Source organism: Camelus dromedarius, chromosome 10 (genome assembly GCF_036321535.1).
Source record: "Camelus dromedarius isolate mCamDro1 chromosome 10, mCamDro1.pat, whole genome shotgun sequence".
NCBI lineage: Eukaryota > Metazoa > Chordata > Mammalia > Artiodactyla > Camelidae > Camelus > Camelus dromedarius.
Window position 1 is genome coordinate 41,419,855 of NC_087445.1, and position 22,604 is coordinate 41,442,458.

General features: G+C 40.9%; 1 protein-coding gene and 1 non-coding gene across 7 annotated transcripts in view; both read right to left on the minus strand.

The window, feature by feature from the left end:
• PRUNE2 (prune homolog 2 with BCH domain) overlaps nucleotides 1–22,604 on the minus strand; it is a 233,541-nt gene that overhangs the window by 106,889 nt on the left and 104,048 nt on the right. The gene's annotated exons all lie outside the window — the stretch shown is intronic.
• Nucleotides 16,461–16,533, minus strand: TRNAT-AGU (transfer RNA threonine (anticodon AGU)). Its single transcript has one exon. It is a non-coding gene; the product is annotated as a tRNA-Thr (tRNA).

Here is a 22,604-nt window from a genome sequence, read left to right on the forward strand (position 1 = left end):
GGCGCATTTCTTCTCTTTGAAGACAGCTCTTATCTCCCCAAGTTTCCATCGTTCTTCCTGCACACTCTCCAATTCTCTTCTCCTAAGAATTCTGGCCAAAGTTCAGACATCCCCCATCACGAGGAAGGCCTTCTTCCCCTAAGCTAATGAGAAGAAATCCTGACATCTGAGGGCGTGCAGGCTGGTACAGGGATCAGAAGTTTGATGCCTTGATCTGCCCTGGAGGGTGATTCCACCTGACCTGGAGGAATGGAGAGCCACCAGGGCTTTAAAGAGGGAGCAGGGTGTGATAAGATTTGCATTTCATTGTAAAGAGCAGACTGGAGATGATTTGTATTCAAGAACAGAAAGCTGGTTACGTACAAATGGCCCCATAAGAGTCTCCCCAGCAGGGCCACCACCTGCAGGCTGTGCTCTGGACTCGAGTACCCAACAACAGTGGAGAGCGGGGCTGAAATCCAGTCCACGATCCAGGCCACGAAGACTCACAGAGCCATTCCTTGGGGTGGGGCACTATGGACTGAAGGAAGGAGTCTTGCCCTAATTTGCACAAAGGCGCCCGTGGGCTAGTTGCCTTCTTGATTGTAAAACCAGGTGAGGTCTTGAACTCAGGCAGTAGCAATGGAATTAGGAGGAAGGGGACAAGTTCACATTTGTCTCGTGAGTGCTTATATGAAAATCAAGAGAGCTGTATGGTATCTCTGAGAGATATCTTTGTGTGTCTAGAAATTAATTAAGGAAAGGTCTAAAAAAAGAATTTAGAAGTCGTTAATGTGTACCCAAAGGGTAGTTGGTGGGAATGTGGGCTGAGATTGAGTCTCTGCTGCAAAATGCAAAAGGCATAGAAATGCATTGTTATTTACCGAGCTGTACTAGGAGACAAGTATAAAATTTAAGGAAAGAAATGATTAATGTTCAACAGAAGGTCCCTGCTGTATCAATTTGCCAAGCTCTTTGGCTCCTCACGTTAGCCTACCTAAATCTAAACCCGTAACACACACATAAATGCAAAAGAAGCTGAACTTCCCTTTTGCCTCACAAATAGCCTCTTCTCATACACTGTGCTGAGCAGTCTGGATGGATATAAACAGCTGTTCATTGCAAGAATGCTAGATATCTTTCACTGACAGATGGCAGCAACTCCGCGGGGTACACACTCACACACACGCACATGCACACACACAAACACAGAAACCTTAGTAAGGTCCATAACATTGATACTCATCAATGAAATTACTGAAATTCAGAGTCAGGAGAAAGTCCTGGAATTAAAAACATACTTAAGTTAGTATTTCTCCTGGGCTCCAGGCCAGCACAGATTTTACTTGGGATAGTAACTGTGAACAAAAACACTTCCCATTTCTATTTCACTCTGAAAGACTGCAAGATAATTTGTCACAGTCGGATTATTAAATGGTTGTTCTAACTACCTCAGATTCCCCTCTGCCCTTGTCAGAGGAACAGAAGAACTTTAAATTTGTACCTTCTTGGGACGCATACCAGACAAATCCACAATGGAATGCGGCAGAATGTTTGTTTGGTTTGTTTTAAATCACCATATTTGGAAATTTTTCTCATAGAAAATATTACTAGAATTCCTCACTAACTCCTCCAACTTCAAGCCAAAATGAGTAACTAAACAGATTGGATTAGATGGTTACTGTGATAGAAAGAAAATCAGATTCTTTACAAAACTAGTTATGGTTTTCAAAGCAGTGGGCTTTTCTCCTACCTAATTTAAATGTAAGAACTAGCAGATCTGGACCTCAAGAAAACCCAGGACACGATTTGAGGTTATCCCTTGAAATGCCTTCTCTTCAAGAGAGATAGATTAGTTATGCTCTTCATAGAATCATATACTTTTAGAATTAAAGTGAGAGCAAAATTGAATGTTAGGTTTGAGATGGGCTGTAGAGGCCATTTAATTTAATCACTCGCCCAATTATTAAATTTCTTACACCTTATTCTGCCAAGTGGTTATGAAACCTGGGACTGAACATTTCTACAGATGGGAAGGTCATGACTACTTGAGATGGCTCATTCCATCTTTGGGTAGGTCCATTAGAACTTCTTTCCTTATATGGGGGCAACATTGTCTCCTTAAACTTCTTCCTACTGATTTTGAATCTCCTGAATAGATAATTGATAATAATAATGAATATTTGAGTGCTTACAACATGGCAGGCACTGCTCTGAGCATATGACATAGATTCTTTTATTTATTATTCAAAATGATCCTTTTGAATAGGTTAATATTGATATTAATATCATTCCCAATCTACAGAGATGGAAGACTGAGTCATAGAAGAGTTAAATAACTTTCCCAAGACCACGTGCTTTTAAAGTGATGGATCCAGGGTATGGAATCCAGCATACTGACTCCTGAGTCCAAGTACTATAATCAAATAACCCAAAGACTATAATTTAAAGTTGCCTAAACGATTCCAACGTGTCATCAGGGTTAATAACCCTGGATCTAGTCAAAATCTGTCATGTTCTGATTGCAAACCTGTAAAAGATCACATGGCTGTTACAAGGCAAAAGACCGGAACTCAGGTCTCATAACTCCACAATCTGGAATGGTTTCCAACATGCATTAGTGTCAGCATCTCATCCTTACATCTAGTCCCTTAAAAATATTAAAAAGGCCTGCCCTTTGTAGTGGGAAGGATGCATGCGAGAGTGCACATACGGAACAGCTAGCTTTAGGATGGACTCAGGTTGGGACTACACAGAACGTGCCGATCTGGCAGAGAAAAAGCGGAGTAGCAGGCTTGCCCCTGACATGTTAGCACTGCCCCTCTCTGCTTTTACTCTCTTGCTCATGAATTAAAATGTTCCAGGACATCCTAACCTCGCCTGTTCCATAGAAAATATTCTATCATATCCTAATGAATCACCTACTTACTGATAGACTTTTCTTTTCCTTATGGGTAAGCATCATTTTTTTAGAAGTACCATCAAGTAGTTCTAACATTAACTCAAAGTCTTGCTGGATTTTACAGGTCAAACACCTCCTATTTGTTTCTTCCTTCAGATGCTTGCAGAGGTGTCCTGGCAATCCATGCACTTGCTTTCCATTGGATCAGTTACATAGGACACTTCATAACTCCATCACTTTCGTTCTTAAAATTTTGTGACAGATTTATATATTTCCTTTTCACTCTTTTCTACCTTGTTGCTTATTTCTCATTTTTATTCATTCAACTATTTATGAAACAGGTATTTATCGAAGGCCTTCTGTATTCCCTGACTCTGATTTATTTTTATTCATGGCATTTTTCAAAGCCTGAGATCATACTGTATGTGTAATTGTTTTCTTTATTGCCCGTCTCCCCCACCCCCAACAAATGTTAGGTGCATGAGGGCAGAGACTCTGTCATGTTTATACTGTGTCCCTGATACCGAAAGCACTGGCTACCCCATGGCAGATACAACATAAGTATTTATTGAGTGAATTAACAAATGAATAAGTAAGTGAGTGAGTGAGTGAATGGATGAGTAAATAAAAAAGCGGATGGGTGGGTGTATAGATGGATGTGAAACATGTGCCAGACTCTGGGGTTATAAAAAAAAGTGTTCAGCTTCCTCCCCTAAAGAAGTTTGCAATCCTAAAGCAGCTAATTTAACTCACCCAACGGGGATAGGATATTTGCCCTGTTGTCTTTTCTAGTTTGGTGAAATATATCCTTGATCAAGGGGGCACAGAGTAACCAGGAATTCAGCATAAACTGGGCCTTGATCGCTTTCCTGGTCGAATAAAACTCTGGGAAGCTTTTTGCTTGGCTCTCCTGACAGGTGGCGCTACACCCCTCTCCTCCCGGTGGCTCGGATGCCTAGGATTTCATCCTGACCTTCGGATGCTGCCTCCACCCTTGCACAGCTGCATTCTGTTTGCCAACACAGGCGTTTTTCAAAATCTCCTTAGATATGTAATGTTGTCAGCCAAGCTTATGTCCCGAGAGCACTGGAGGACTCCCTAGAGTTTGGAATGAGAAAGCTGTGTTGTTAAAAAGTAGGAAACAGGGGACCCACCTCTACCAAGCAAACACTTGTCATAGAAACCAAACGGATGCTTCACACTGAGTGTGAAAAGACCCTGGAGTTGTTTGAATGCTGTATATTCCCCCGCTGCAAGTGATCCTTACACTGCAGTATTGGCAGCCTTTCTCAGGGCTGGATTAGCCAGTGCAGGCAAAGTATGTAATCGGTATTAATCTCCCAGACCGGCACTGCTCTCGCCTATCAATCTGCATAAATTCTACCGCAAAACTTTAGGAAGAAATGCTATTCAGAGCAAATGGTGCGTCAAATTCAAACAGGCTATCAAGATTGCTAATGGATTTTAATAGCAGCTATTACAGCGTAATAGTATTTTCCCAACAGCTGTTTGTTGATACAATTCTCCGTTCACAGGACCTTTTTGTCCAATCCCAGGAGATGGCCCGCCTGTTCATTTATAATCATTTGGTTCCACCTACAAACAAATGCTACTCTATTTGCATTTGGAGACAGTGAATGGTCTGCAGCTTTGACCCACTCCCACCTCATTCAGCGAAACCAGCAGTGAATATTACAAGCTAGATTAATTAGTTAATATTTAGCTGTACTAACTACTGCCAGAATAAATACTGTCAACTGGCCAAATCAAAGAGAAGCTTCCACTGATTGCTTGGCTACATTCTGAGCGATGTGAGCTGTTGAGAACTGCCTTTTACGCTTATGTAGATGAGCGATGGGTCTCAACGAGGAGGATTAAGACGGACATTTTTCAAACAAAAGGACACGTAAGCCATTCGGACATTTTCTGTCAGAGATGACTGGTTGTAGAGAATGCCAATAAATCACTGCCAAGGGGAAGCCCCTGATTGGGATTAATAACTGTGATAATAATCAAGGTGAGGGGGAATTTACTAATGAAGCCCAAAACTTTGTTTCCTGTGAAATGCACAAGAGATTATAGCACTGAAAATAAATATTAGTTCACAGGTTTATGAGGAATCACCTAAAGAATGCGTTTAAAATGTGGATTTCTGGCCCCTACCCCAGAGATTTGAGGCAGGGCCCAGGAATTCACATTTTAACAAGCACGCCAGAGGATTCCGGTGCCCATAATCCACGGACCACACTTAGAGAAAATCCGAGAAAAATGGCTTTAGCTAATAAATATGATACATCCCCAAAGGCTTCGTGCAGCTTTAAGCTTTAATGACTTCAGAAGTACACATGGTTTTAAAAGTACATAAAACATCATCTGAAAGTTTATTTTTCTTCTTTTTACATTCATTTAGTTTTGTAAATTTGGAAGAAATAACTTGTGATTATAATTTGTTTTTCTAGTGAATGTTTGCTGTCTTCAATCAGGAGATTAAAAGAAAATAGAAAGTTTCAAGATTGCTCAAATCTTTCACTATGATGTACACCAGAAACTAACACAACATTGTGAATCAATTCCACTTCCATTTTAAAAAAATTACTCAAAACTTACAAAACTAAATAAGTGTAAAAGAAAGGAAAACCACTACACTTCCAAATGAAGTTTTTTTTTTTATTAAGTCAATAGTTTTTATACATCTGAGACTATTAATGTGTAAAACTGCACTAAGGATTTGGGGGCAGACTCTGTAGAATTTACTTAAATGCAGGCTTGATGAAACCAAGAAGTAGAGGAATGCTCAGTCCTGTCTGGCCACATTGGTTTGGGTTTAGAGGAATCTGCATGCACAAATCTCAGTCCAGCAGGTGCTGGTGGGTCTCCTGAACTAGTGCTGCGCAGTTGCAGAAGAATCAGGTGACAGTAACAAGGAGAGGGAATGATGGCTCTGTGGAATCAGGGTATCAGAAAGGATGCAGGCATCTTACAATCCATGGAACTTTTGCAGTCCACAAAAGTGCTTACATCCACATGATCTTATTTAACCTCACCATCCTGACATGTGGGGAGTATGTCTCCCACTTTACAGGGGAGAAAGCTGAGGCCCCGAGGAGTTTCTGTGATGGGTCCGGAAAAAAAAAATCACAGATAGCAAATGGCTGAGAAATCAAAGCCAACTCTCTGATGCGTCTCTAGACCAGGGCCACCCTTGACCAGGGGCCCAGTTCAGGCAGGGAAGCCGGTGGGGCTCAGACGGTTCAGGAAGGAGCAGATTAGAAGGTGGCAAAAAAGGGACAAAGACAGTAAGGTCTGCTATGCTGCAGTGCAAGGCAAGGCTGGAGATGTGGACTCCAGATGGGGAGAAACAAGCCCTTTTCGCTGGAGGCCACTGAGCTGAGCCAGTGCAGGTAGAGATCTCAGTCATGTGGGCCCTGCCTGCTTGCCTCCTTGTCTGGGTCTTCCTCCCTGGAGACAGCCTAAGGGGTGTCCTGGAAACAGGGCATCCAAAGCCAGCCTCTGCCATAGAGTTCCTGTGTGACTACGAACTCACTGTTACATCTCTCTGACTTTCAGTTGCCTCCTTGGAACGATTAACATAATGATAACTACCTCTCAGTTACTGTGGATTTTAAATAAATTAATCAAAATAAGATTGCGTACTTGGCAAACAGCTGGTCACTTCTATCTAATCTGACCCCTCGGAGTAGCAGTGGAGCTGACCTCCTCTCCCTGGGGCCTGTTGTCACCGCAGCCTCAGAACCCGCACGTAGCAGACATGCCATACATTTTTCTGAATGAATGAATGGATATCTAGGGTCAAACTCATACTCTCCCCATGACACACCAGTTCCTTCCCTGAAGTCCTTATTTCTATCACTGGTATTTTTCTTTTCTTACCACCTAGGGCAGAAACTTTGGAGTGACCCTTTATAACACCCCCGTCACTCCCTCTTAGATCATCAGACCACTGTTCCCCTTCTGACTTTAATAATTCTAGGTTGTATGCTTATGACTTCTATCCAAAACTATCAGAATAACCTAACTGCACTTTCTGCCATCTCTACCCAGCATGCTGTATCCACATGAATCTTCCTAAATCTTACCATGATTTTAGCCAAAAGTTCTCAAAAAGCAACAGGTAAGTGGTGCCGTGTCCCGCATCCTGGCTACGTCATACCTCTCCCTCCTCACCTCCTCTTACGTCTTTTCAGACTTGCTCCACTTCAACCAAGCTGAACACTCTGGCTCTCTCAACAAACCTTCAGTTGACCACATCTGTGCCTAGCAAGAAACCTGTACAGAACAGGACTCAGTAGAGGTTCACTGAATTGAATCAAAGCAAATTGAATAAAATTGCCTGAATCCTTATGCTCAAAAATGAACATGAGTGAGAAGCCTCAGCTGGGGAGTTTAGCACCGCCCTGTACCTTCCTCACTCCCACCGCCAGCTTAACCTTCCGCAAGATTCCCCCACCTTCTCTCTTCTAGAGACAGAAAAATACATTAATTGTTCCAGAGTAGAACGTATCATCAGGAAAGGGGATATGAGTCTGTGAGGATTAGTAACCTATATTCATGTAGGTCACGTGTATCTCATTTGATAAAGTGCTGTTTGTATTCCAACACTGCAAAAATTTATCAGACATACCATTCCAAGTCCAAGTTTGGAGTCTTTAACCCCCAAATGAACCAAAGACTTACTCTATTGAATTTGAGAACTCTCATTTTGTAGACCTGAGTTGAACATAATTGTATCCCTGGGCATCAAAGACCAGGGTCAAATAATTGATTTTCTCTTTGCTGGGAGGTTTTATTTCTGGTCACTAGGTGGCTCCGAATTTCCATTGGAAAATAAGTCTTTAGAAAACTGACAAAAATATGCAATTTTCACTAAATAATTTAAAAATACTTCTTTCAAAAAATGTTTGCCTTGAGAACACTGATCAAAATAAAAAAAACCCCATAAACTCCAAATAGCAATATATTTGTCCATCTACCTTGTCTAGCTTTCAGAATACATAATTTATAGTTTCATATGAATTTATGGCTATCGTATTAGTTATGGGTGCAATTTTAAAATGACTCGCAAACTATAATCCAAATAATGTTCCAGATCTTCCTTGACATCCTGATAAATATCGTGCATTGAAAATATCCTAAGTCAAAGATTTATTTAATCCACCTAACCTACCAGACATCATGGCCTAGCTTAGCCTACCTTACATGTGTTCAGAACCCTTACGTTGGCCTACAGTTGGGCAAAGTCATCTCACACATAGCCTATTTTATATTTAAGTGTTAACGATCTCATGTAATTAATTGAATACTGTGTAGTAAATGAAAAACAGAGTGGTTTTTTGGGGTGCAGAATGGTTGTAAGTGTATCAGTTTTTACTCTCATGATCTCATGGCTGACTGGGAGCCGTGGCTCGCTGCCACCGCCCAGCATCAGTAGAGAATGTCACATCACGTATTACTACCCTGGGAAAATGTCGAAATTCAAAATTCAAAGTATGATTTCTCCTGAATGCGTATTGCTTCCGCACACATGAGTTGAAAAGTTGTAAGTAGAACCATGGTAATTTGGGGACCGTCTATGTGGTCAGATGATGGGATCTATCGTATTTTTTGAAAAGACTTCGAAATGTTGTCCTATATCTTTAATTGCTTTAAAATCTTCCCTAACCATACATGAACAGCCCTTGGAAGGTCTGGAACAAATTCCTTAATCATTTTTAAGGTTGACAGCTTTTAACAAAAAGAACTCTTGGAACAAGGATCTTTTAGCCAGTTTGGAAGTCCTCATACTGGTGGGGCGGGGAAAAGTAATTTATTACCCTAAGTTCCACTTTGCCCGTAAAAGTGAGTCCTGTCATACAATCTGAGTCCTGTAAGGATTTAATGTGTTTCCAAATCTTAAATGACAATACTGTCTATTATCTCACTGAAAAGTGTGATAATATAGGAAGAAGTCTTCCAAAGCCATCTCTGCATAACCGATTAGTAAAGGGGGTGGGAGTGGTGGGTGGAGAAACATGGGGGAGAAGGAGTGACTATGACTGGGAGTAATCTAGATGTTTTCTGCTGGGCTTGAGCTTTCTGGAGCAGACCCACCTTTAAAATTCACTTTTTACTATCAGTTTGCCAGTCATTCTAAATCAGTCTACAGATGCTACAAATGTTCATCTCTTAACAAACTCAGAGAGAGGCTGTGAGATATGTCATAATTTTACTCCTGTCCCCTTGCCCATCCCTTTCCAAACTCTTCAAGTTTCCCCTATTTCTTTTATGTGTTCAAAATGCAGGCCATGCAGAATGACTGATCATGCATCCTTTAGTCCTGATTCCTGTAGGCAGGTGTAGGTACATATCAACTGAAGACAGTATCACACTGAGCTGCAAGCCAGGCCCTTCTCCGTGGGCTTGGCTGTTGACATGTGAGAAGTCTAAATGGATGCACTTGTTTTGCAGCAACCTGGAAATCTTGCTCCAAATGAACTACATAAGGTGCTTTTAGTTGCATTCAAGATAAATCCCAGACAGGGCAATCTTCAAGTGAGAGCAGCAGACATTGGACATTCACTTCTAATTTGCAATAAAAAAAACGAAACTGATAAAACAGCTTTTGTTACTCCCCACGGCATTTCTGCTCCAGCCCCAGTAAATGCTTGCCGCCTCTGAAGCACCTCCTGCTGTCACATACCTGTGTTCCCTCCACCCAGAACACCATTATACCCCTCCTTCTCCACCTGACAGACTGCTCTTCTTTCAAGGCTTATCTCAAGCGATGTGAAGATTGAAGTCATCTGTCCGGGCCGTATTATAATGCAATGACAAACAGCCCAGGCATTGGAATGAAGACTACGTGGGTTTGAAGCCCAGCTAAGTGACTTCCTGGTTATGAGATCTTGAGCAAGTACTTAACTTCAGTTTTCCTCATCCATCAAATGGGATGATGAGTACCAGTGTCATAGAGTTACATTAGGTTTTAAACAAGTTACCTGAGTACTGTAGTATAGTGCTGTTGTACTGTGGGCTGTGTAGGTGTTGGTAAGTTATGTAGGAAGTGTACAGTGCTAAGTGAGCTATAACTTAAGTGTTAGCTGTTCTTCTGGGAGTGCTACCCCAAGTCTGAACTAGATATGGCTCCTCTCTACTTTCTCTTGGAAGAAACACAATTATGACATTTAGCACATCAACCAGAAATTGACAGTGCACCTGCTCAGTTCCTCCAATGGACTGTGATGGGACCAAAATAATGAACAGGTGAGGTTTCATATTGCCTACCCCCAACAGAACATCTGGATGTCATCTTTCAGCATCCCTGCCTCCTCTGCTCTCTCTGAGGAGTGAGATTAAAAGCCACATTGGTGAGCCCTGGTGAAGGGTAGTTGAAGAGGATGGGATGAACTGGGAGGCTCAGAATGAAAAAAGAGAGTGGTAACTGGGAAGATGGGGCAGGACTGGGGGATGGGATGGTGTGGGGAAGAGGAAGACTTCTTCCATGCGTAGGTAGTGAGAGGTGTCCATGAGCCAAGGAATAGAAGAAAGGAGACGTCAGTGAGTTGTCATGGACTATACACTTAGAGCACGTTACACCATTTAAGAGATACCAGCAAAGATGGAAATTCCTGTTCAAATTAGGCTTCACGACAGGGGCACCTCTACAACTGACCTGTGGATCTCAACTTTGTTAGATTTATAAGATTACATGTTAGGCCAACATAGAGGCAATGTCCTCATTCATTAATGTATTCATTTATTCATTGGAATATTAGTATAGTACATATATTATTTACAGAACAAATATTTATGATCACTTTCTGTGTGTTAGGTAGTGTTCCAGGCACTGGTGATAACGTAGCCAACAAGACAGATCATACCATGGCTCTCATGGAGTTGCATTTTAGTGCACAAAGATATATAATTAATAAATAAGTAATTTCTAATCGTGGTTAAGTGACAAGTAGAATTACAGAGTGTGATGAGAGAGAGAGAGCATGATAAGGTGGAAAGGGAGATTTAAATTGAGAAATCTGGGAAGCAATAAGGTTGTATTTGAATTGACATTCTTGAATGATGAGAAGTGGCCAGCTCCTTCAAATTCTGAGGTCAGAGTGTTCCAGGTAGAAGAAACAACAAGTGCAAAGGGCCTGGAATCAAAACTTGGTGGATTAGAAAACAGAGGGAAAGTTGTTGTGGCTGCAACCAAGTGCCTGTCAAGGGGGCATCTGAGTATCAGGAAGGACTAGATGATGCAGATCTTTGTGGGTCATGAGAATGAGTTTGGATTTTATTCAAAGAGCAATGGGAAACTATGAGAGGTTTAAAAATGGGCAAGAGGTCCAACTTAAAATTTTTGTTGATATTTGAGTCTTATACAACTTACTCTGGTCTTTATAGAGAGCCTGGACAGCAGAAAGGTAGGAGCAGGGAGACCAGTTAAGTTACTGCAATGGCCAAGGTGAGAGGTGGTGGCTGGGGCTGTGACTTGTTTTTGGACTGAACAAGCCATTTGCTTGGCTTCCTTGCAATCCTTCTCCCTCCACTGGCATGCAAACTACTCAACCACAGGGATTTTTGTCTGTTTCATTTACTACGGAATCCCTGGTACCTAGACTAGAACCTGGTATACAGAAGACACTTGTTAAATGTTGTTGACTGAACTGACCCAGAGTGACAAGAATGGTACAGGGCAAAGTTAAAGAAGAAGTCAAAATTTCTGCTTAGGACATGCTAAATTTGAGATACCTGTTAGACATTTAAATGGAGATGTCAAATAGGCAAGTGAGAGATACAAGTTTTGAGTTGAGTAGCAGATGTACACTTGGGAGTCACTGATATATGATCACCCAGGGTGGGTGTTAGAGAAAAGTCAATGATGAGCTGGAACCTCATGTATAACTGAAAAATTGTGCTCTACACTGGAATTTGACACAACATTGTAAAATGATTATAAATCAATAAAAAATGTTTAAAAAAAAAGAAAAGGAAAAAACAAAACAAACAAACAAACAAAAAATGATGAGCTGGAACCAAGCTGGGCACTCCAACATTTGGAAGTTAAACTAAAGAGGAGGAGCCAGCAAAAGAGATAGAAAAGGAGCGTCTAGAAGCTGGGGGAATCTGCAAGAAAATTATGCCTTACAAGCCAAGATAAAACGATTGTCACAAAGCAGGAAAGCAGTCAATTGTTTTGATTGCTGCTGAGATGCCAAGAAAGATAAGAACAGATAAATTACTCTTAGATTTAACGATGGAGGCTGTTAATAACCTTGACCAGAGAAGTCTCAATAGAATGGTGGGATTTCAAAACTGCCTAGAGTAGACTGAGGAAAAGAGGGGCATGAAGTGGAGAAAGGCCCTATAAATACCTTTCATATTTGCATTTCTAGCAATTAGCACACTGTCTGACCTGGTGGTGCTCACTCTTTCTTGCATAAATAAATAAATGAATAACCTGTGCACACATGCACGCATCCATCCATCCATCCATCCCTGGGGTTTCAGACTTCAAATGTTGAAGGCACAGCTTTATCTAGTGAGGAGACATTTGAATCAGAAATTAGGAGACAGATTTAGGTCACCACTGTCACTGTTTAGCTTTCTAAACTTGGCCAAACCAATGTTTTTCTGTGCCTCAGTCTCCTCACCTATAAACTGAAGAGGTCAGACAAGATGGTCTCTAAGATCCATCTCTCTCCACGGTCTCTAAGGTCTTTAGACTCCTTGATCCACGGCCTATTCTTTAGAAGTTTTAGATGTCAGAATAAATATACCAAGGTAAGCACAGTGTCATTCCTGGTTTTTACAAATTAGCTCTAAGCAGAGTTGAAAGTTTCAGGGGATACCATATGCTCACTCTCCAGGCAAAGCCGATCTGCATGAGATTAATGCCAGTACTGAGTGGATGGCTGTGTGCTTTGTGGGGAGAATATATTACTAATGGTCACTGAAGGAAAAGGAGTCAACTCTCTCTTTCCTTGTGAGCGCTTCCCTTTTTGTCTTTAAGGACACTCAGTTTTCTTTTTTAAAAATAACACATGTATCATTAGATTCTTCATCTAAACCATTTAACATTCTATTTCTCTCTGCCAACTTCAGCTTCTTGGACAACTGGATCACGGTCACAGACAATGCCTCTTCGCACCCATTTCTTTTGGAAATCTTGCTTTCATACACTTGGTTCAGGCCCTGTGTACATGCTCTCTCGTTTCATCTTGTACCACTTGCCCCCGCTCTCTGAGGGCCAATCACACTGGCCTTCTTGCTCTTGAAAATGTCAATCTTGTTCCTGCTTTGAGGCCTTTGGATTTGCCACTTTTCAGCCTAAAATATCCTATCCCTAGCTCTTTACCTGTTTGGCTTCTTCTGGTCATACAGGGAGTTCAAATATCTCTTCTTCTGTGAGGTCTTCCTGCCCAAAGTACTACCTAATCCAATCTAAAGTACTGTCCTCCACCCCCACCTTACCACTGTCACTCTCAGCACACACACGCACGCACACAAACACACACACACAATCGGTATTCGAAATTATCTTATTTTCCTTACTTATTATATATGGTCTACCACCACCTCCCCAAGGAGAAGGTAAGCTCCATGAAGTCATAGCCTCAGCTGTCTTATTCCCTGCTGTATCCCCCAGTCTCTAGGATGGTGTCTCACACATACTTAGTGATGGATGAGTGTCTGCTGAACAAACGCATTGACTCTCACCTTTGCTGAAACCACTGACTATAGTCACCGATGGCCCGCTCAGAGACAATGGCTTTTCTTTTTATTTTCCATTTCTGAGTTGCCCTTGACCTCACTGATCACCTCTTTTTAAAAAAAAACAAAAACAAAAAAACTACTTTCCAGAACCTTAGCTTCTATGACAGCATGACAACCCTCTTGATATCCTTTCCCTGCTTCCTTTGCTGACTTTTCTTCTTTCTCCTCTCCTAATGTGGGGCATCTTAGACACATGGCTTTCTCTATATGTATTATACCCTCCCTCCTGAGTCTTTAAATGAATCCAGTCTGCCCAGCACAATCCTACCAGTGGTTTAAAAGTTTAGCTAATGGAAGTAGCCATTAGCTCCTGTATTCATTCAGTCCACAGTCCCATGTATCCCTCAATTCCACTGTTTGCTATTCTTTTCATCCCAGGCTTTCCAGTCCTCTTGGTTCTTCACTTAGGCTCCAGAAAGATCAAAAGGGGCTGGAGGTGGTGATGAATTGTATAGTCACATTTTTCTGACTCTCTGCATTTTCTTCCATGATTTGGAAATTGGTCTCCGGCTACACGCATCACAGTGGGTTGGAGGTGGTCCCATCTCCTTCCAGCCCCTCCAGCCCCACCCTAGCTAGCCCGGCACTGCTGCCTGAAGAGGAGGACCCCACAGGTATGGTCTTCTTCTCCAGAGAGCTATTCGCCCTCTAGAGGAGTGTCTCTATCTGGAGTATCTGGAGTATCTCCAGATAGAGTTGCTATCTCCAGCCAGCACTTTTCATTTTCTCTCAGGTCTCTTATCTTTGGCTTATAAAGAAAGTTGAAGTCATCTCATGAAAGACTCAATTCAGAAAAAGAATCTTTAACTCACTTCACCCTACTCCGACCACTTCCTTTGACTGTCTCATCAACCAAGTAATTTGGATCTCCCTATGATTTAATCATAAATCATTGGACATTGTGTGTTGCCAGACTCTACATGAATTGTATGCTACATCTTTTTTAAAAAGAACTTGTAAATTTTTACTTTGAATAATTTCTACCACCTCAAACATTTTACTTTATCAATAATTTTAATTATAGAAATAATACATGCCTGTTTTAATAAGTCAAATCCTCTAAAGCTATTAAATATGCATTATTTATTCAAGCATTCAATAAAGATTAATTGAAGTCTTATTATGCACTGGGCACTCTTTAGGAGTGAGACTAAAGAAGTGAACAAAGTCCCAACTCACAGGAGCTCATGTGCTAGCCAGAGACAGACACAAACAGGAACGAGGTCACATCAGGATAAGTTCGATGAAGAGAAGTAAGATGGATTCAGGGGATGGATTACTGGGCAGCAGAGTGGGAATGGCTATTTTAAATAGAGTGTTCAAGGATGGTTTTCAGGTAACACTGAATACAGTCCTGAATGGCTGTAAAATCTATACAACAAAAACGGCTTGTGGTCAATCCCATTTAAAAAATTTTTGCTAAATGTTCATTCAGCAATTGATTTTTAGAAAATTCAGTGAAAACTGGAAATGGGGAAAACCAAACCTAAATGTCATTTTGGCTGAAGACTAGACCAGAAGATCTGCTAATGCATTCTGCTTTTATTTCCAACCATTTCCCCAGAAAGGAGCCACCATACTACTTGTACTGCCCATGAAGACCACAGACCACTCAGATGTGGTTTGCAGACCATATGCTGAGTAAGGAAGAAAAAGCCACTCCAGTTTATTCCATTAAATGGCAGCACGAATGCTCACTTTGTGACAGAGGACAAGACGAACAGCACACCACTCAGTGGGTTTGCTGAGATGCTCCCACTATACTGACACCAAATCCAAAGCAACGTTGCAGAGAACTGGTCACAGAGGAAGAGTACTTAGTGCAACACAATCTGCCTTTAAACCCACAAATCCTTGAACTCCACTCCAGGCTTTACTTTAGATCAGGGAGTTAACTGGGAAAGGCCTCGGAAGACAAAGAAAAGCCAAAGACAAACAGCCTCTGCTCCCTGGCTGCTGAAGGAAAGAGGTTTTTCGTTTGTTGTTTGTTGTTTTCACCCTATCCTGGCACCAAAAGGCAGTGCTTCTCCTTTGCAGACACCAGTGCCCACTACAGACAGAAGTTACAATGTCGCCACAGCTTCTGAGCTACTGATATGGAGGGGCTCTGAGAGGTGGACACTTCAGTTCTATATTCACAATCACTTTGTCAAAAATATTTATTTTAACTTTTTTTTTTTAATTACGATAGTCATTTTTGGCTCTGCAGCCACCCCAAAACATAGATTGATGCTACCCAGTCACTTGTTTTTGTTCATACATGTATTGAAACTCTGGGAGCTATTTGTCTCCAAGCTCTAGCAAACTCTTAAAGGAAAACCAAAGACTGCCTCTGTGGCTTTGCAAAAGTCTCCCCCCATCTCCATACCCCACACCCCAGGAAGGCTAACCACAACCCCCAGGAAGGCTAACCACAACCCCCAGGAAGGCTAACCACAACTTTTGACAATGTAAATTATCGATAGGCAACACACACATGGATTTCAGCACCTAGGTGGCCTCACAAAAGGTGAGAAGCACAACCAGGTCACTTTTTGCTCTTTTCTGTTAACTGGAAAAGTTCATATTTGCTCCAAAGCCTTCTTTTTTTGCTTTGGAGAAAAGGGACAATTTATATTAAGAAACAAAAATCAAAGCAAATAAACAATACAATTTCTTAAACTGGAATTTATTACCTGAGAGCCCACCACTTCTCCTACTTTCTCTTACTTTACTTTATTTTTTAAAGAAATGAGTATTTTATTTAAAAAAAATTTTTTTTTGCGTGGGGAAAGTAATTAGGTTTTTTAAATTAATTAATTAATTTTTATGGAGGTACTGGGGATTGAACCCAGGACCTCATGCATACTAAGCACATACTCTACCACTGAGCTATACTCTCCCACTCTACTTCTTCTTACTTTATTCACACATATTGTCCCTTCACACATATTGTCCCCAAGTTAATTTTACTTTACCAAAATGGACTTTTCCTATCACTGTTGAAATTCATCCAGCTCGAGGAAAAACTTGAAATCAGTACATGCACTGATTGAGAAAGAATGAAATAGACAGCCCACCATACCCCCAACCCTTCTCTATTGAAGAATTAGAAAGCTTTGGAAATCCTGGGAGGATACCAGGATGGAAAAGTTGATCTATGTTGGACAGTCTATTCTTTGTTCATGTTATCTGGCTTTCTAACTGTCATACATTCACCCCACAGTCACACCACATATGAACTAATATTCTAAATAAATGTGTGCAATAATAATGTTGGAAACTTTTCTTGCTTGTTCCTGTGTTACAGCTGGTTGATAAAGGGAATTTAACAACAGGAAACTTACTTAGGAGACCTCATGTGTTAATTAATTATGGTAGAAATAACCCCACAGAAAGAAGGTGCAAAGAAATTGATGGAATAAAGCATGCTGAGAAATGGGAATAACAGTTTAGAAGACAGCAGAGAGATTTTAAGTCTGCAGGGCTAGGAAAGGACAGGTATTTTTAAACTTACTTGGACTGTTTCAAATAACAACTGGATTTTCTATTTGACAATTTGGGCAGAGTAGAGGGAAAGGAATAGGCTCACTTCTCTAAACCAGAGAGAAGTTATGATTTTTTGAAAGTTAAAAATGTAGGGACCAGGTGGGATCTAGAGCCTTTGGGAAGTAAAGAGGTTGCAGATTTTAGGGGCAGAAGAACGTTAGTTCAAATTCTATTACCAGCTGTAAATAACTTTTTGTCCCTGAGCCTCAATTTCCTCATCTGTAGAATGGGAACACTCCACTGTCTACTCCACAGAGAGGTTGTAAGAAACGGAGATAATTTATGTCAAGTTCTTGGCATACTGTGATCACTCAGTGAATCATAAAAACAAAACTTCAGTCCCCCAGTAGAAGAAAAGTCTCTCTGTCACTTGCCAAACTGAGCTGAGTAGGATTAGAAAGAAAATCAAGTATACATGGGGGGAAAACCAGCCTTGTTCACTGAACGCCCGTGTGAAAGACCGAAGGATGAAAGAGAAAAGTCTTCTGGTCTTGGGGCTGTAGATGAGAACACCCAGCTGGCATGCATCTCTTTGAAATGACAAAGAGGGAGAACACTACTGTTGTACTTTGTCATTTCAAAAAGAATTTTCTTCCTCTACCCATATTTCAGGTATGGAAGGACTATTACTTCTTTACATTTGCCAGACAACTCTGAAGTTTTCTTGAGTGTAAACTTGGGTACATCAGCCCATTTCAGCCACGTCCTTCTGGGTCTTACATCTTCTGGAAAATGCACAGGGACTGCTCCCCTGGTCTTAAGGCCAGTGACACAGCTTCATTTCTGATATGTATCCTCTTGGTCTTGGCCAGTCCAACACCCGGTCCAACCACTTCTACTGTCCCTGCCGTTGCTCTCCCAGTCCTGTGACCTCTGCTCCCAGGGAACACCCCTAGTCCTAAACTCTCTTATTTCCTGTCAATGAATTTGAATCAGTTTTCCAGGTTACAGATTTCTGGAGGAGCCAGGAATAAGAATACTGACTTGACTTGGGAATATCCATTCTTCATGACTATGAAAGCCACCTTCCAATTTTCCAGAGGAATCAACTCATGAGAAAAAATGAATTCAGTACATACAGGTGAAATTTGGATTCAGTGAAATATCTAGGGCTGTTTATAAGAAGCACAATAGTATAAATCATCAGAATGGACTCATAAGGACTCCCTTCCAAACTTGCAGAAGTTTAGTCCTGGTGACTGGCCAAAATTACTAGGATTTTCATTTTCCTGGTCATTGTTCTGATGTTCTTTTAAAAGCAACAGACTGAGAACTCCCTGAAAAATCAACACACTATGATGACTGAATATAATTCCCTGCTGTAATCAAACACAACCAACAGTTATCAAAATATAAATTTTAACACCAGCACATGGGAGTTAACAAAAAAGTGATACTAATTTTAACTAGCAAGTCAGATTTTCATTTTTCCTCTACTCTTTTCAAATACCTATAATTTCTACATGGCTCATAGATTTTTTTCGCATATAAAGTTCTCATGTTTCTCATTCTCTTGCTAATCAATGATTAAGTCATTCAAATGATGAAAAGACTTAAGTGACGCCCTGGATTATCTCTCAGCTAACACTGGAATGTATTACACAGCATATCTACATGAGGGTCATCTATCCTTTCTTTGAATGTCCCTAATAATAGAGACCTCACTTTCTTATAAGGAAACCAGCATAATTCATTATATTTTTAGGTGGTTCTAGTGGTGTAAAAGGACTTCCAAGAACTGAGTCAAAACCTGTGATTCTGGGACTTTGTACACAAAGTCTTTGTGCTGGGTCTAGTTTTCTTGTCCAGAGTAAAGTTTTCCATTTCTATGAAACAGTTTTTTGAATGTTTAAAGAATTATCAAGCCTTCCCTTGAATTCCCTTTCTCCTTGTCATCACACACATTGAAAAAGGGCCTGAATCTTTCTCCTACTGAGCTGAGATTCTTGTGACTTCTAGACTCTTCTTGGGTCAGGTGCCCACATCTGCCACTGCACTGCTGTCCAGCTAACTTCCTGGAGGGCCCTGATCTTTCTTCACTGGCCAATGGCCCTTGAAGTTGTATATTGCTGAGAGATGAAGGGGAGTGGGGAGGAGACAAGTGGGAGGTGGGCAGAGAACAAACAGGGAGAAATGCAGTGACCAGAGCATCTGGGACTGCAAGGGGCAAAGGGCCAGGGGAAGTATTCAGGGAGTTCCCCCTGTGAAGTGGGAGAGGAGGCCAACCTCAGTTTTAGTAGAGAGGCTTTTTCACACCGCCCTGCCCCTGACACTGGGGAAAGGACGTGTCTACTGAGAGACAGTGTGATGAGCACAGAAATGACAAGAAGGCAGAAAAATGCAGAGGGCCATCAAAGCAGGCAGGAGACCCCTGGTCCCTGCACCTGAGCCTTGCGCACCAGGCACTGTGCGGTGGTGTCCACAATGCGGAGCTCTGAGCCCCGCCCACAGAAGGCACTCAATACAGCTGGCTGACTGGCTGAAGAAGTCGATTTCAAGTGCAGGGACTCCTTCCCTCCTTCCCAAACCTATTCATTTATTCAGTTCAACAAATACTTGTTGAGCCCTTTCTTTGCGCAAGGCATTCTTTTAGACGTTGATGATACAGCAGTGAGCCAAACAGGCAAAACTCCCTGACCTTGTGAAACTTACACTTCAATGTTTGGGAGACACAACAGCCAGCTGGTATGTCATATATCAACTGTGATAAGGGCAGTGCAGACAAAGAATCATCAAAGTCATCGATAGATTATAATCTTTAGATAGATTGATTATAGATTAAAAAATCTATAAATAGAGCTATTGGGAGGAGGAGGAGTATAGCTTACAAAAGTGCTCAGGGAAGCATTCACTGTTAGTTGACATTTGAGCAGAGAACTAAAATAAGTTTACTGAGCTAACTATGACAATATCTGAGGGAACAGTGTTTTGGTCAAAGGGGAACAGCAGGTACAGAGTCCCTGAGGGAAAAACATGCTTGTCATGTTCCAGGAACAGTAAAGAAGTCAGTATGTCTATAAGGTTGGGGGGAGGGTGGTGCATTGGGAGAAAGTCATTGTAGACGAGATTAGAAGGGACCAGACCATGTACTTGTATCCAAGGGTTCCTAACTCCCACTGCATGTTAGAGTCACCCTAAGGAGCTTTTAAAAAACACCAATGACTGAAAACAACAACAACAAAAAACACCAATGACTGGGTTCCAGCCCAGATCGACTAAATCATAATCTCTGGAGTTAGACGAGAATATAATGTTGCCAAGTTTCCTAGGTGAGTCAAGGCTGAGGACCACCACTGTAGGCACTGTTGGTGCCTTTGAACAGAGGGCTGACCTGATCCAACCTCTTCTAGAGACAGCCAGCATTCTCTTAAGGCAGAGATGCAGTCTTTCATCCCAGGAAGATCCTGGACAACAAATTCACCAAATTAACTGACTGACGTGGATGATTTTTTCTTAAATTCTTAAAGGCTAATTGTTTCTGGTTTGAGGTAAGAGATGATTAAAGGGGAAGGTGCTGGATGCCTGATGGTGAAAGGAAGAGGCCCCTAAATTGGAGCAAAATTGGAATAATGGTCAGAGGTGGGGAACATCAGCTTGGAGCAAGCTTCGTGGCGAAGTGGTTTGATGAGGACTTGGGGTTGCACAGGGCTGGGTCTGAGGCTCAGCCAATGTTTACTGGCTGTGGGAACTTGGATGATCATTTCTTACCTCTGAGCCTCAGGTTTCTCATCCAGAAAGTGGGATAATAACATGATCTGCTTCTTTGGGTAATTAGAAGGATGAATTGACTTATTTATTGTATGTGCTTAGAACAATGCCTGGCTTAGCATATATGCTGGAGAATTAAGAAATGGCATACAAAGTCAAATTAAAGAGATGTCAGATGTTACTATTATTATTATCAGCTTTCACAGCTTTGACATGGCCTGAATGTTCCTCAAGTGAGCCTCAACAAATTGAATTGTTAACGAAGGCATTTCTAGTTCTGGGCAAAGACCAGACATCACAGCTGAACACCTTTTCCTTCCCAGTTGACTTCTTGAGCTTTCTAGCTAAATCACAAGTTATTTTCAATGGAAGAAGTTTGACTATTTCTTCGATGATTCCTTCTCGCTTTTGAAGGCACTATTTTACATGATTAAAATTTTGAAAAGCTTGAGAAGAACAGGTGTCAATAAAAATATAAAATCAATGTAGAGTAAAATATTATGGATGGGCAATCCTCACATTCACAGGAAATACTTTAGAATATGTACAAGACAATTAAATGCACAAGAGGTAAAGTAAAAAGCTTAGCTATTATTTTTTGAAGTATCTTAATATTCCCTGAGTTATTTGGTAAATAATTGAAAAATAGGAGTTGCTTCTGTGTAATCCAATCTGCAGGATTAAGGTTCTTTGGGAGAAAGACTGAGACCTCCAAATGTATAGTCTGCTTCCAAAAAAAACAAGGTTCTGTTTTGAGTTACATCAAAGCTCTTCTTCAAGACAGATAATCTGCTGTACATCTTTTCTTATGGAACAGCCTTTTATGGAAAATATCAGCTGTCAACATCTAGCCACTTTAGCTCTCAAAAATGCTTCACCTCAAGAGAAACTTTCAGATTTTCATATATATTCCAGTGGAAGGAAAGTGTTGTGGTTTGGAGTTTGTAAGGTCTTTATTCAACATAAACCAATAGGTAAAGAAATAGCTATGACAGGAATCTGAAACATTGTCCCTGGTGCTCATAAATACTCACTGTATTGTCTGAAATGACTTATCTCAGTCCTGACTGTGGGCTCAGATTTACTGTACAGTTCATCAACTTCTCAGCATGATGGATAATGAATGTTTCATTTACATCGCTAATTGCCAAGCCATGGTTCCTGCAACCTTTAACCCGTATGCTTTATCCCATTATCACCATATGTCAATATAATTGCATTTAACATTCCAAATGATAAACTTTCTTCTATCCAGAGAAATATTTTTCACAAAGAAATCATGTGAGGGCCACTGATAAAATACAGGTTTATTACAGGAATGGACAAGGACTAAACCAGAATAATAGGTAGATTCTCATAACTAGTAAAATCCATCTTTGGACAAGGACTGTTGATTTCATAGCTAGGAAAAATGATGGTATTTTCTTAAGGAATTATCTTTGTTAGCTTTTAATTCAACAAACGCATAAAAAGAGATTCCCCAAGTGGTGCAACTAAATCTTCAAGCCTAGGTAATATTCCTCTGCTCCGAATCTTTTGAAACTAGTTAGTAACTACATGATCCAATTATATTTTCTATCTTTATTTGGTTATCAGCCAGTTAAGTAATCCCCTACCATGATCATTCATTCAGACTTGAACACATTTTCAGAGAAGAGGAAAAAATATCAAATATCAAAAATCCTAAACTGGAAGAAAAGTTGTGAGACCGATTTGT